Source organism: Vanacampus margaritifer, chromosome 20 (genome assembly GCF_051991255.1).
Source record: "Vanacampus margaritifer isolate UIUO_Vmar chromosome 20, RoL_Vmar_1.0, whole genome shotgun sequence".
NCBI lineage: Eukaryota > Metazoa > Chordata > Actinopteri > Syngnathiformes > Syngnathidae > Vanacampus > Vanacampus margaritifer.
The window spans coordinates 11,779,847-11,791,062 of NC_135451.1; positions in this window are offsets into that span (position 1 = coordinate 11,779,847).

Here is an 11,216-nt window from a genome sequence, read left to right on the forward strand (position 1 = left end):
CGAGCCGGGACGTCGGTGGCGCTCGTCGCGCCACCCTTAATCATCAGGAAACAGGTCGCGCTGTCACCGCATTCCCGAACCCCCATCAGTTAGGGGGGGGGGGGGCTTTTGTTGGGGTCCCATTCCACAGATGAGGGGTGTGTCTGTGTCAATCGTCTGTTAGGATGTGAACAACAACACAGAGGTGCGCTGTTTTCTTTGTGATTTGTGAAAGTACCCCAAGGATCTATCCTAAGTACCTTTTTTCTCATTTTACTTAATTTAGCCAGTTTTCCCGCCTTATACGTGTACTGGCAAGCGAGCCAATCCTCATTCCGCATCGTGTCCTGCTGGGCCAATGACAAGTACAGATTTCATTGCCATGACAACCAAGTGTGGCGCCATAGCTTTGTGACCATCCATCGAGCATGACAAGTTTTTTTTCTCACATCACAATGCCGTGTTTTCCTCTCGGTACACAAATATTACTCGTTACACGGAGGTCTATGTAGCTGTTGACCCTCTGCCTTTCCTCCGGCTTCTTCTTCATCTCCTCCCTGTCGATGGCGAGTTACGGAAGGGCCGGTGAATTATAGTGGCCGGGATTAGGTGGGATGGGGGTCCGCACGCAAACACACACATTGATGATTGTCTTTTCAATTCCACATTTTTACCGCTCTACCTTCCACCTCCAGATTGCTCCATCAATCAATCCAATTTCCTGCCGTATCTTCACACTCCAACGCATGTTCTCGTATTTTAAAGCCTCTAAAAGATGCATTGTTTGTTGTTTTTACGCCGGTGTCAGGATTCCCTCATGCAAAGAGGCTTTATGATATTATTTATCATGAATGGGTTATGATGCTGGTGGGTGGGATTTCAGACACTTTTAATATAGGGGATGACCTCAGTCGTGTCCTTTGCCGAGCGAGCTCCTACTATAGACGCGCTGTGCACACATGGACTCGGGGCGCCGGAGGCAGCCGATAGAAATAGAATTGCTGCAGGGATTCCTCTACCAAATGACCTGGAAAACATCGGATGCTCGACTCGTGCGAGGAATATCGTGTTTATTATATCACGTTCATCTTGGCCGTGCTGGTTACATGAGACCACGGAAACAAAATGAGGGAAAAGGGGGTCGTTTTGAGAAAAATCATTTCCACGTGAATGCTTATAATCCACCAAAACATTTGTAATTTCACTCCTGTACGTAAAATGTTTTCATTGCTTTAGAACAGTTACGTGTTTTTTTTAATATATGTATATTATTGCTGTATTTTTGGAAATGTTTAAAAGTTCGATTTTTTTTTTGTTTTTTTGTGATTTTTCTCATAGCTGTTTTATTGTGCCATTTAGACTTCTATAGTATAAATTTTCCCAGAAATTTACGACTAAACAATAATTTAATCTTGTTATATTAAAATTATGTTTTAAGACTTTATTCTTGTGGAGTTTTTTTTTTTTGGTATATAATATTACAACTGTAATTTTGAATATTTACATAAACTCATAATTAGGGATGTTAAAGTAAAACCTTATTCTTATTTTTAATATATATATATAACTTATTTTTTGCTAAGGCACTTCTGGGTGGATGCGAACTGCATTTCGTTGTTCAGGACTTGTGACAATAAAGTTGAATTCTATTTTATTCTATATATCCTAATATTGCATTTTCCTTTAAATTGCACAAAAATAATGACAAGTTTCTATTCTTCTAAATTTTAAATTTTAGATCCTGATTGCGAAACAGGCGCAATAGGCTAAGTACTGATACGTTGAAATAAGGCCTGGTATCGACCCGTTATGATATCTGGTATCGGTACTCGCACATCTCTATAATTAATGACTTTTTCTCCTGATATAATTTCAAGTTTTTCTCGTAATATTACAGTTTTATTTTTAAGAAAACTATTGATTTATTTCCTTACCTTATTGCAATCAAATGATGGGTTTTATTTTTTGCACAATTGCTGGCTTTATTCTCATTAAATTAAATTATAGTTATGACTATCATTGTATGATATCATTTTTTTCCCTTTTAATATTACAGTTTTATTCTACAACATATTTTCATATTAAGACTTTATTGCAAAATTATATTTATTTGTCTCATAATATTACAGTACGTCACATAAAGTTCCAATTTATTCTTGTAATATGGTGTCTTTTTTCAAAAAAAATAAATTAATTATGACCCTCCAAATATTTAGACTTTATTCTCATCGTATCATGATTTGTTTTTAGCCGTAATCCTCCGTCGTACTATCTGCTATCCGCTTCTTCCGTTTTCAATGATATCAAAAGCTTTTTTTTTTTTGTGCACCAGTTCGCCATGTTTAAATCTCAGCACTGGATTGCATTAAAGCAACAAACCCACTTTGGCGGATGCCAAGAGGATCTGGAGGCTGCTGCTCCCTTGGACCGACTCCAACTCCACATTCCTTTCTCCGGGGCCAAAAACGAGAAATAATGATGTGTGTTTGCGAGAGCGTGCATAGGAATCTCCTCGCACATTACGTCCTCGCGTTGTGTGTTGCGAGTCAGCGTGTGGGGTCTTTGTGTCGGCCAGTGAGGGACCTGCATGGGTGATTAATGGGGGGGCTGCTTCTTGTGTGAGGCGGCGTACACAATCGGCCGGGGCCGGACCGCAGCCCCGCCGGGCTTGTCCTTCACATGAGGAGAAGGAGAAAGGCGAGGGGGAGGGGGGGGGGGGGTTAGTGTGGTGGCGAGTATTCCCTCTGCCCATCCATCCTGAGAGAAAAAAAATAAGTTTTTATTTCTTCTCTCGTTTCCGCCAGCACGTCCTCAGCCAAACCGCGTCCCCGTCCACTCTCACTTTTGCAGACACGTCGTTAAAAGGGGGGAGTGGAGGTGGCGATGCAAAAAGACTAGTTCAGCAGCAAGTGTGGAGGGGGGGGGGGGGGGTGGAGGTTGAGGACCCCGGCCGTGAATCAACCGCCCCACCTCCCTGCGCTTTGGGTATGCGGCCCCTCTTCTTCCCTCAGTGTTAAACAAGCCTTTTTAAATGGGCTTTAACCTGGATCCGCCCAAAGGGGCCATTGTGGGAACGGATGTGTGGACACTGCTGCTCGGTAAACACGACTACTTGTTCTCTTTCTCACATTCGCGGGCCGTTTTTTTTTTTTTTTTGCCAAACGAGCTCGGAAGTTTGAATCGGCATAATGAAAGAAAAAAAATATATTATTGCGAAACACAGTGGAGTAGTGGTTTGCACTTCAGCCTCGCAGTCATGAGGTTCTGGGTTTGAATCTCACTTAACTTGTCTTGACTTGTGGTGGCGTCGACTACATGAGCACAAATAACCGGATTACAAGTCAAACAAACTGGTGTGTGAAGGCGTGTGGGATTTGCCGTCACCGGCACCGCTTTACATTTTTACGGATGGCGACTCACATACCCAGTAAAGTTCGTCGTCTCAAGCACACACACACGTGACCCTCAAGAGTTCCTGGAAAGTTATCGTTTCAAATCAATGTTAGTCATCCGGCCGGCGTGTTTCCTCGTAAACTCTCTTTCCCAGACGCTCTGACGCTTTGATGCGAGAAAAAAAAAGAAAAGAGGAAGTGCAGGGAAATATTGCAACCTTTTGCGGCGCGGGACTTCCAACCTGCTGACGCAGAAGCCGGTTGCCACGGCGACATTATTACGCCTTCACCCAGCTATCACATCAAAATGTAAACAAATCAACAAAGTATTTGATAGTTCATATACAACTCGTTGGCGTGTGAAATTAAAACACTATCACGGGCACGACCATGTCAGTAGGTAAGCAAAGCTGCATTGATTTTTTTTAATTATTGTTCTTTTAGCAAGTGAAACTGTACCATCCTATTTTGTTATCAGTCCTGAGCACAGCAGTCGCTTGAAGCCGAGCACTTCCCGTGCTTCGGCGACCTCTCGCATTTCTTGGAAAGCACGTGCGTTGCATGTAAACATTTCAACCAGGAAGTACAAGGAAGGGGAAGGAGGTGGGGGCGAGGTAGGAAAAAAAAACAACTGGTGAGCGGTTTCGCTTTTGTTGTCTGACACTCGCCGTGGTTCATATCAACATATGCCATGTCGCCATAAAGAATGCTTTTGCCGTTGTATTGATTTCTGAGCATTACAGGAAGCCATCAAGAGCTATAAATATTATAGCACAGTAAAATTATGGCGGGTCAAAGAAAAACAATTAAAATAAACGTAACGTGTAAATATAATCGAATTTTATAATTTCATTGTGGGAATGATATGTTATTGTGATTTTTATTCTCCACTTTTTTTTTTTTTGTCAACAACTTCCACATAACCTTCAAATTACACATCGTCTGATTTCACATTACTTACAGTATTGGCACAATTTATCGTTAAATATAAACTTTTCCCCAAATTTCCACCTATCATTATTTCCACCTGTCTGATACTGCTCAGAAGCTCAGTTGGTAAAGTGGATTGTCCAGTAACCAGGAGGTCGCAGGTTCGAATCCCACCTCCGACTGTACATTGCAAATATATCTATGGCCGTTATGCCATCAGGAAATGGATTATAATTTCACTGAAATGATTAGATGCATGTTAGCGTTTAGCATCAGATGACCCTTTTCAAAAATAAACACGCCATTAGCCATAAATTTGAACGAGTCCCGTTAGCGCTGTGCTTAGAGCGATTGCCTCCCACCACGGAAAACCTGGGTTCAAACCCCGCTTGGACCACATTTGAGTACATTCGATGGTTCGATACCAACTATCATATCAGGAAATGGAATATAATTTCACTGAAATCATTTAAGAACAGGCCTTCAAATCTTAGCATTCAAGCTAAAAATTTCTGCAGAAATTGCACTTTGTCTAGTTTCATATAAAATGTGGATTCCCTCCATTGGTTGTGAGGTCTGAAGACAGAATGTTGTCCTGGAAGAATGTTTCCGTCAATATTCCTAATATATACGTATATATCTCCTCCTCATTGGAATAATGTTTGCCCGCGTCAAATCAATTTTGCTTCCGGAGATTAATCGGTTGATCAATCGCACGACGGCAGTAAGCCAATGAGCTGGTTAGCGAAACAATTCCAAATGAAAACGATGTTCCAGTTCTTTGCTTTTGCTAAGAACACATTTCCCCCTGAAAATGCGATGCTAATTAGCCGCAGTGCTATCTCGCAATCATTTCATCCATAAAGTGTAAAAGGTGCCTTTAGCTCTTGAGTGTGCTCATTCTTTTTGATGGACTATTAAGCAATCAATAATATTGTGTCGGAGGGAAGTCTATAGCGCATCACGTCGTATGAATAAAACATAGAACAAAAATGTCCTGGGAGAGACAATCCAGAATGCATTAGCTCAGACAGCCTTGTGGCGTTGCCAAGTCGAAAAAAACACACACACGCACACACACAAGAACTGGCAGCGTGCTGTGGCCTTAAAGCCAAAGGCACAAAGTACTGAAAACACACGTACAGTATGCCGCAAGCGGAGAGGGCGACTCGGACATAGTGCTTGTTTGTTAGTCGATGAATGGGAGCTTTGAGTACGCAGCATTTCTTGTCTCCGAGGAATGGCGACAACGGCGGCGCAAGTCGGACAATTTATGAGGCGCGCCTGTCTCCGAGGCCAGCCGCGATATCTGGACAGTTGCTGCGCCGGGTTGAACTGAGGTTCTCAATAGGTGGACGCCGTTCCGGATGCGAACCCGGGTGCCTTTTCAGACAAATCTAGATTTTTTTTTGTGGGGGTTACGAGAGTCTTTTTTTTTTTTTAACCACTGCAACTTTTTATTTATTTATGGTACAATGGTCCTATTTTTTTAACATGCGCAATTTTTGGGGGTTTACGGTAGGCCTATTTAATTCAATGAAAGAAAAGTTTAGTAGTCTTATATATTTTATCATGCACAACTTTTGGGGGGTTTACGGTAGGCCTATTTTAGCCAATGAAAGATTAGAAGTTTTTATAGTAGTCTTATTTATTTTAACTTGTGCAACTTTGGGGGGTTTACGGTAGCCCGATTTGAACCAATAAAATACTTCTTCTTCTTTCTTTTTTTTACAGTAGTCTCATGTATTTTATCGTGCACAACAACTTTTGAGGGTTTACAGTAGGCCCATTTAAAGAAAAGTTTTCCCGTAGTTTTATATATTTTATCATGTACAACTTTTGGGGGGTTTACGGTAGTCTTATTTTAACCAATAAAATACCTTATTTTTAAAAAAAAAAATTTTTTACACTAGTCTTATATATTTTATCATGCACCACTTTTGGGGGGTTTACGGTAGTCTTATTTTAACCAATAAAATACCTTCTTTTTTTATTATTATTTTTTACACTAGTCGTATATATTTTATCATGCACAACTTTTGGGGGTTTACAGCAGTCCTATTTTAGCCAATGAAATATAGAAGTTTTTATAATATGGTAGTCTTATTTATTTTAACATGCACAACTTTTGGAGGGTTTACATTAATCCTATTTTAACCAATGACAGATTAGAAATTCTCATAGTAGTTGTATGTGTTTTAACATGCACAACTTTTGAGGGTTTACGGTAGTCCCTTTTTAACCAATGACAGAGTTGAGTAGTCTTATGTATTTTAACATGCGCAACTTTTATGTGGTTTACAGTATTTTGACCAATGAAACTTAGGAAGTTTTTATAGTAGTCATATTTTCTCATACTAAAACTTCTTGGGGATTTGCGTCTTTTCTAATCTTAAAAAAAAAAAGTGTTTACAGTAGACTTATTTATTTTAACATGCACAACTTTTGAAGTGTTTACAGTAATTTTATTTTAACCAATGAAAGATGAGAAGTTTTTATACTAGTCTTATGTATTTGAAGTTGCACAACTTTTTCAAATTTTTTTTTTGGGGGGGGGGGGGTAGTACCAGTAGTCTAATTTTAACAAACAAAAGTTACAAAGTTTTTACAGTAGTCATATTTTATCATACTAAAACTTGGGGATTTACAGCCTTTTTTTTTCTATTCCTGAGGGTTTACAGTAATCCTATTTGAACCAATGACAGATTATAAATTCTTATATAGAGGTCTTATGCATCATATTCTAGCCAGTGCAATTTTTAAAGTTTTTTATACAGTTGTCTTATTTTAACCTGCACATCCTTGAATGGTTTTACGGTAGACTTCTTTGAAACCTTTAATACGGATCTATGTTTGCTACTATCGCTACTATTAGCCTGTGCAACTTTTTGTGCTTTTGGCCTCACTTGCCTGCTCCTCTGCAAATGTGTCCTCAACGTTACCAAACCGTGACACCCTTGCTCTTGATTCTTGTCCAAAGTCTTCCCAGAAGATTGGACGCCCGTCGCTGAGCCAGCATGTTTATCTCATTGCCGCTTGTATTTCGTCTTTGGCTTTGCGGGGAATGGAAAGGAAAAAGGTCCTTTTTTTTTTTTTTTTTAATGGCCAGTCGATGATGTCATATCACCGGGCAGATTCTTTGAGGTGAATTGGTCTCTCGTGGATTTTGAACTGTAGTTTTTGCTGGTGGCTCTGGATCGTATACCATATGATGAATTGGGATCCAACATTTTCACTTCCCCCTACTCATCAAGTGTCTGATTTCTTCGGAGTCTCCAAATCGACCAGGATGAACTCGCCATTGAAACACAATGCCATGGCCCTCCATCACAGTCACGTCTGGGGCTACAGGTGACCAGCTGTCCGCCTGTGTTGCGCTCTCCTCCAGGACAGCTGGAGCCATCAATCACGCACACCCCTCCTCCCCCCTCCTCCTCCTCTCTTGCACTATCCTTGAAACGAGTCGTGTCCGTCTGGCCGCTCTGACCGCAACAACATCAGGCTGCCTCATCTGTTCCCACGTCACTCCTCCGGGCGAGGGGTGTGGGGGGGGGGGGGCTGTTTCTTAACTTCTACCGACACAGATGTTGTCGTGAATTTACGCTTTGATGAGGCGGCTACAAGATGTTAGAAACCTCTGGACAAGGCAGAAATAAATGTGGTGTGTTTGGCTTCGAATCTTCTGTAATTATGACCTTTCTACCACATTAGAGTATGTTAATGGTAAGAACCTTACTTTCTGTAATGTCCTCGCGTGTGGGAAAGGAGAGCCAGTGTCACGAAATGCACTTTTCAGGCTTTTATGGAACACCAGATGAGCAATAAAACAGCAACACAATAGCCACATTTCACGCCCCAGACGTGAAACCCTAACAGGCCCCGCCTCTTAAAGGCACATACATAATACACGGACACTATAATATTTTTGTTCATTTTTTTTTGCGTTTTTTTTTTTTTGCGTTCATGCATTAATAGTGTGAGAGATGCAATTTAAACTACTTTATGAAAATTTTATGGAATATTTTTATATGGTCTCTATGTATCTTTATATAAATATTAGTGGTGTCAGGTGATTAAAATTTTTCATCGTAACCAATCACATGACTTCAATAGTTAACTCACGCTTAATCGCACATTTTATATCTGTTTTCATACTCTTGTTAACATAAAAATGGGAACAAATGTTAAACTAATAGAAATATGGCTGCGTCTTTTAGTGATTGATAAAGTAATTTCATAATAATTCATAAATTGAGTTCAATTAAAGAAAAATTAAAATTAAAGTGTGAGTGTGATATTGATTTGTGTTGATAATTTTTTTTCTGCCACTAGATGGCATTATTGCATTTGTAAGACATTGGTGACAACTCAGTGCATTTTCCTTTTCATATTAAGAGCTATCTAATCTTTAACATGAAATAACTTGGGAAATTCTGCTTATTATTGAAATTGTACAATTCAACTTGACCCCCGGTCTCCACAAACATACGCATTATTATTACATTTATTACTGCTAAATTTTGACGTTGATGTTTTTGCTGCGTTGAGACTGGTATTCCCCCAGACAGGCTTTCCAAGTAAGGGTCATTAATAAACGACTAGAACTTTAAATTAACTCAAAATCAACACACTCATTTTGACACCCCTAATACATATATATTTATATATATATATATCATTTTTAACACCTCAGTCGTTATCTCCCTAGACTTTTTTTCCAATCAACACCATCTTCAAGTTGTCTGGACATGGATTTCCAAATGACACCTGTTTTTTTCCACTTGAGTTAGAAAAAAGTTTGACACTGCCGTTAAAACGATAAGATGTCCGCCGCGTGACGCGTGCATTCAATAGCCGCAGATGGAACGCATTGAAGAGCACGATTGTGTTCCTCAAAGGGGGGGGGGGGGGGGGCGGAGGTTTCTCTCTTCCACTCTTTGGCACACTTTTCAAAGAGAAAAGGGGGTCTTAACGCATGCAAGGCCGTCCTGGTGGCTTTTTGCCGGGCCCCTCCCCCCTCCCCTGTCAACATCCACCCGACACACAGCTTCTTTTCTCAGAAGTCGTATAAGGGAGGGTCAGCGTGTGAGTCGCAGTGTTCCCTCAAATTTCTTGTTCAGCACAAAAAAAAAAGGAAAAAAGGAGGCTCTGACGGGCCCGACAGGCGCCTTCAGAAGCCAGCATGAAACGAGACTCGAGTTCTGTACTTCCTGTTTATCTCGGGAGGACTCGGGCCAAGGACACCTCAACAAACAAACCGATGCGGAGAACTCGCTGCGGGGATGCAAGAAGCCTGTTTGCCTGTTGTCCAAACAACATCGCCGCCGCACATGTGCCGCCCGTTATAATTAGCCTCGAATGCCGAACCGATAATCTGCACGTCTGGATGCTATGTCGGACCGGGAGCTAATTGTTAATGTTGGTGATTATTTTCAGGAGGTTAAAAAGCACATGTCGCCGGTGACGGATGTGATTGCGAGTTTTCGTGCGTGGGCTCATTGTTGTTGTCTTTGGGAGTGGAGGGTGAGTCCGGGGAAGCTGGATGGGCGGAGTCCGTCTGGACGCTCAGACTTGACGGCCCCACCGGCGAGCACAACACCTTGGACAGCAAACAACAAACAAATTGGCAACTCCAAAAGGCGGAATAGAGTCCACAACCAACGTTCACTGTCGAGGTGGTCTACGAGGCTATTGACTGACGAGTCTACTACTTGGTAACCTAAACTTTGGCATTTGAATTTTTTTATTTTTTTTGGCTTATTGTAATCTAGGTCTGACAATCGGGCCTTTGCTGACCAGTCTACAAAGTACTAGACTCGTCAGCAAAGGCTTGATTGTCGGATGACTCGACTGGCCAAAACAAAAACAAAAAAACAAGTGCCAAAGATATTTTAATTTATTTTGGCGGGTAATTTGGGGCCGAATTTTAAGTCCTAAAATATTATATTATTATATATATATTATATATATTAATATTTTTTTAGATTGTCCGATTAGTTTTAAAAATATTGATCAAATAACTTTTTTTGTTGGGCGATATTTATTTTATTCACAAGATTTCACTGTTTTACATTATTTTGTCTTTTAGTATTTGTTTAACTTTACAACGGAGGAAATGTTTAAATGTTGCGATCTTATGTTGTATTGTGTTAATGTGGGAAAAAATACAAATAAATCAGGGGGAAAAAAGCGCTTTTGCAGATGATTAACTGTTAGTCTATTTCTTCTACTTCTACTTGTTATTTGTATTTTCCAGTAGGCTAGATGTCGTGTGGCACCACGCTGCCACTCAGGCCAGTCTTGGTACTACAACTGATGTCTGGTTTGGGTGAGGAGATTCACAATTGTCTCTGGGTTCTTTTCCACAAAAACTATAAATAAGCTTTTTTGGGGGGGTGGGGGTGAGAAATAAAATATAAAAAATGCTGTAATGTGCATGCCAGGCCACTAGTTGGCAATAGATCCTTATATAGAAACATAGCCGATTGGTAACTAACGATTCATTCTTTTTTTATTACTATAGAATTTGTTGTCCTTCAGTAATGTTAAGATGTTACGTCGACTAGGTTGGTACTTTATGGATCCCGAAGGAAATTCTGGAAATGAGTCGTGGACACACTTTTTATCGAGAAGCTTTACAAGCACAAATGCTAACATTGCTACACGTTTGCATTGTTGACGCTATGGAATTCAATTCTCTTGCCAACATAGTTTCAATAACAAAGCTACAAGCAATCACATTGGATAGCCGAGATGAAAAATTTGGAGGAATTCCCTGTTATTTTGTCAAAGTACAATCCCTGGAATTTACCCAAAACTTTCCACATTCCATTGCTGATGAGTTTTGGGGGTTTTTTTGTGCTTGGACCACTTTACTTATACGAACACTAATGGGACAATTATGGCTGTCACTCA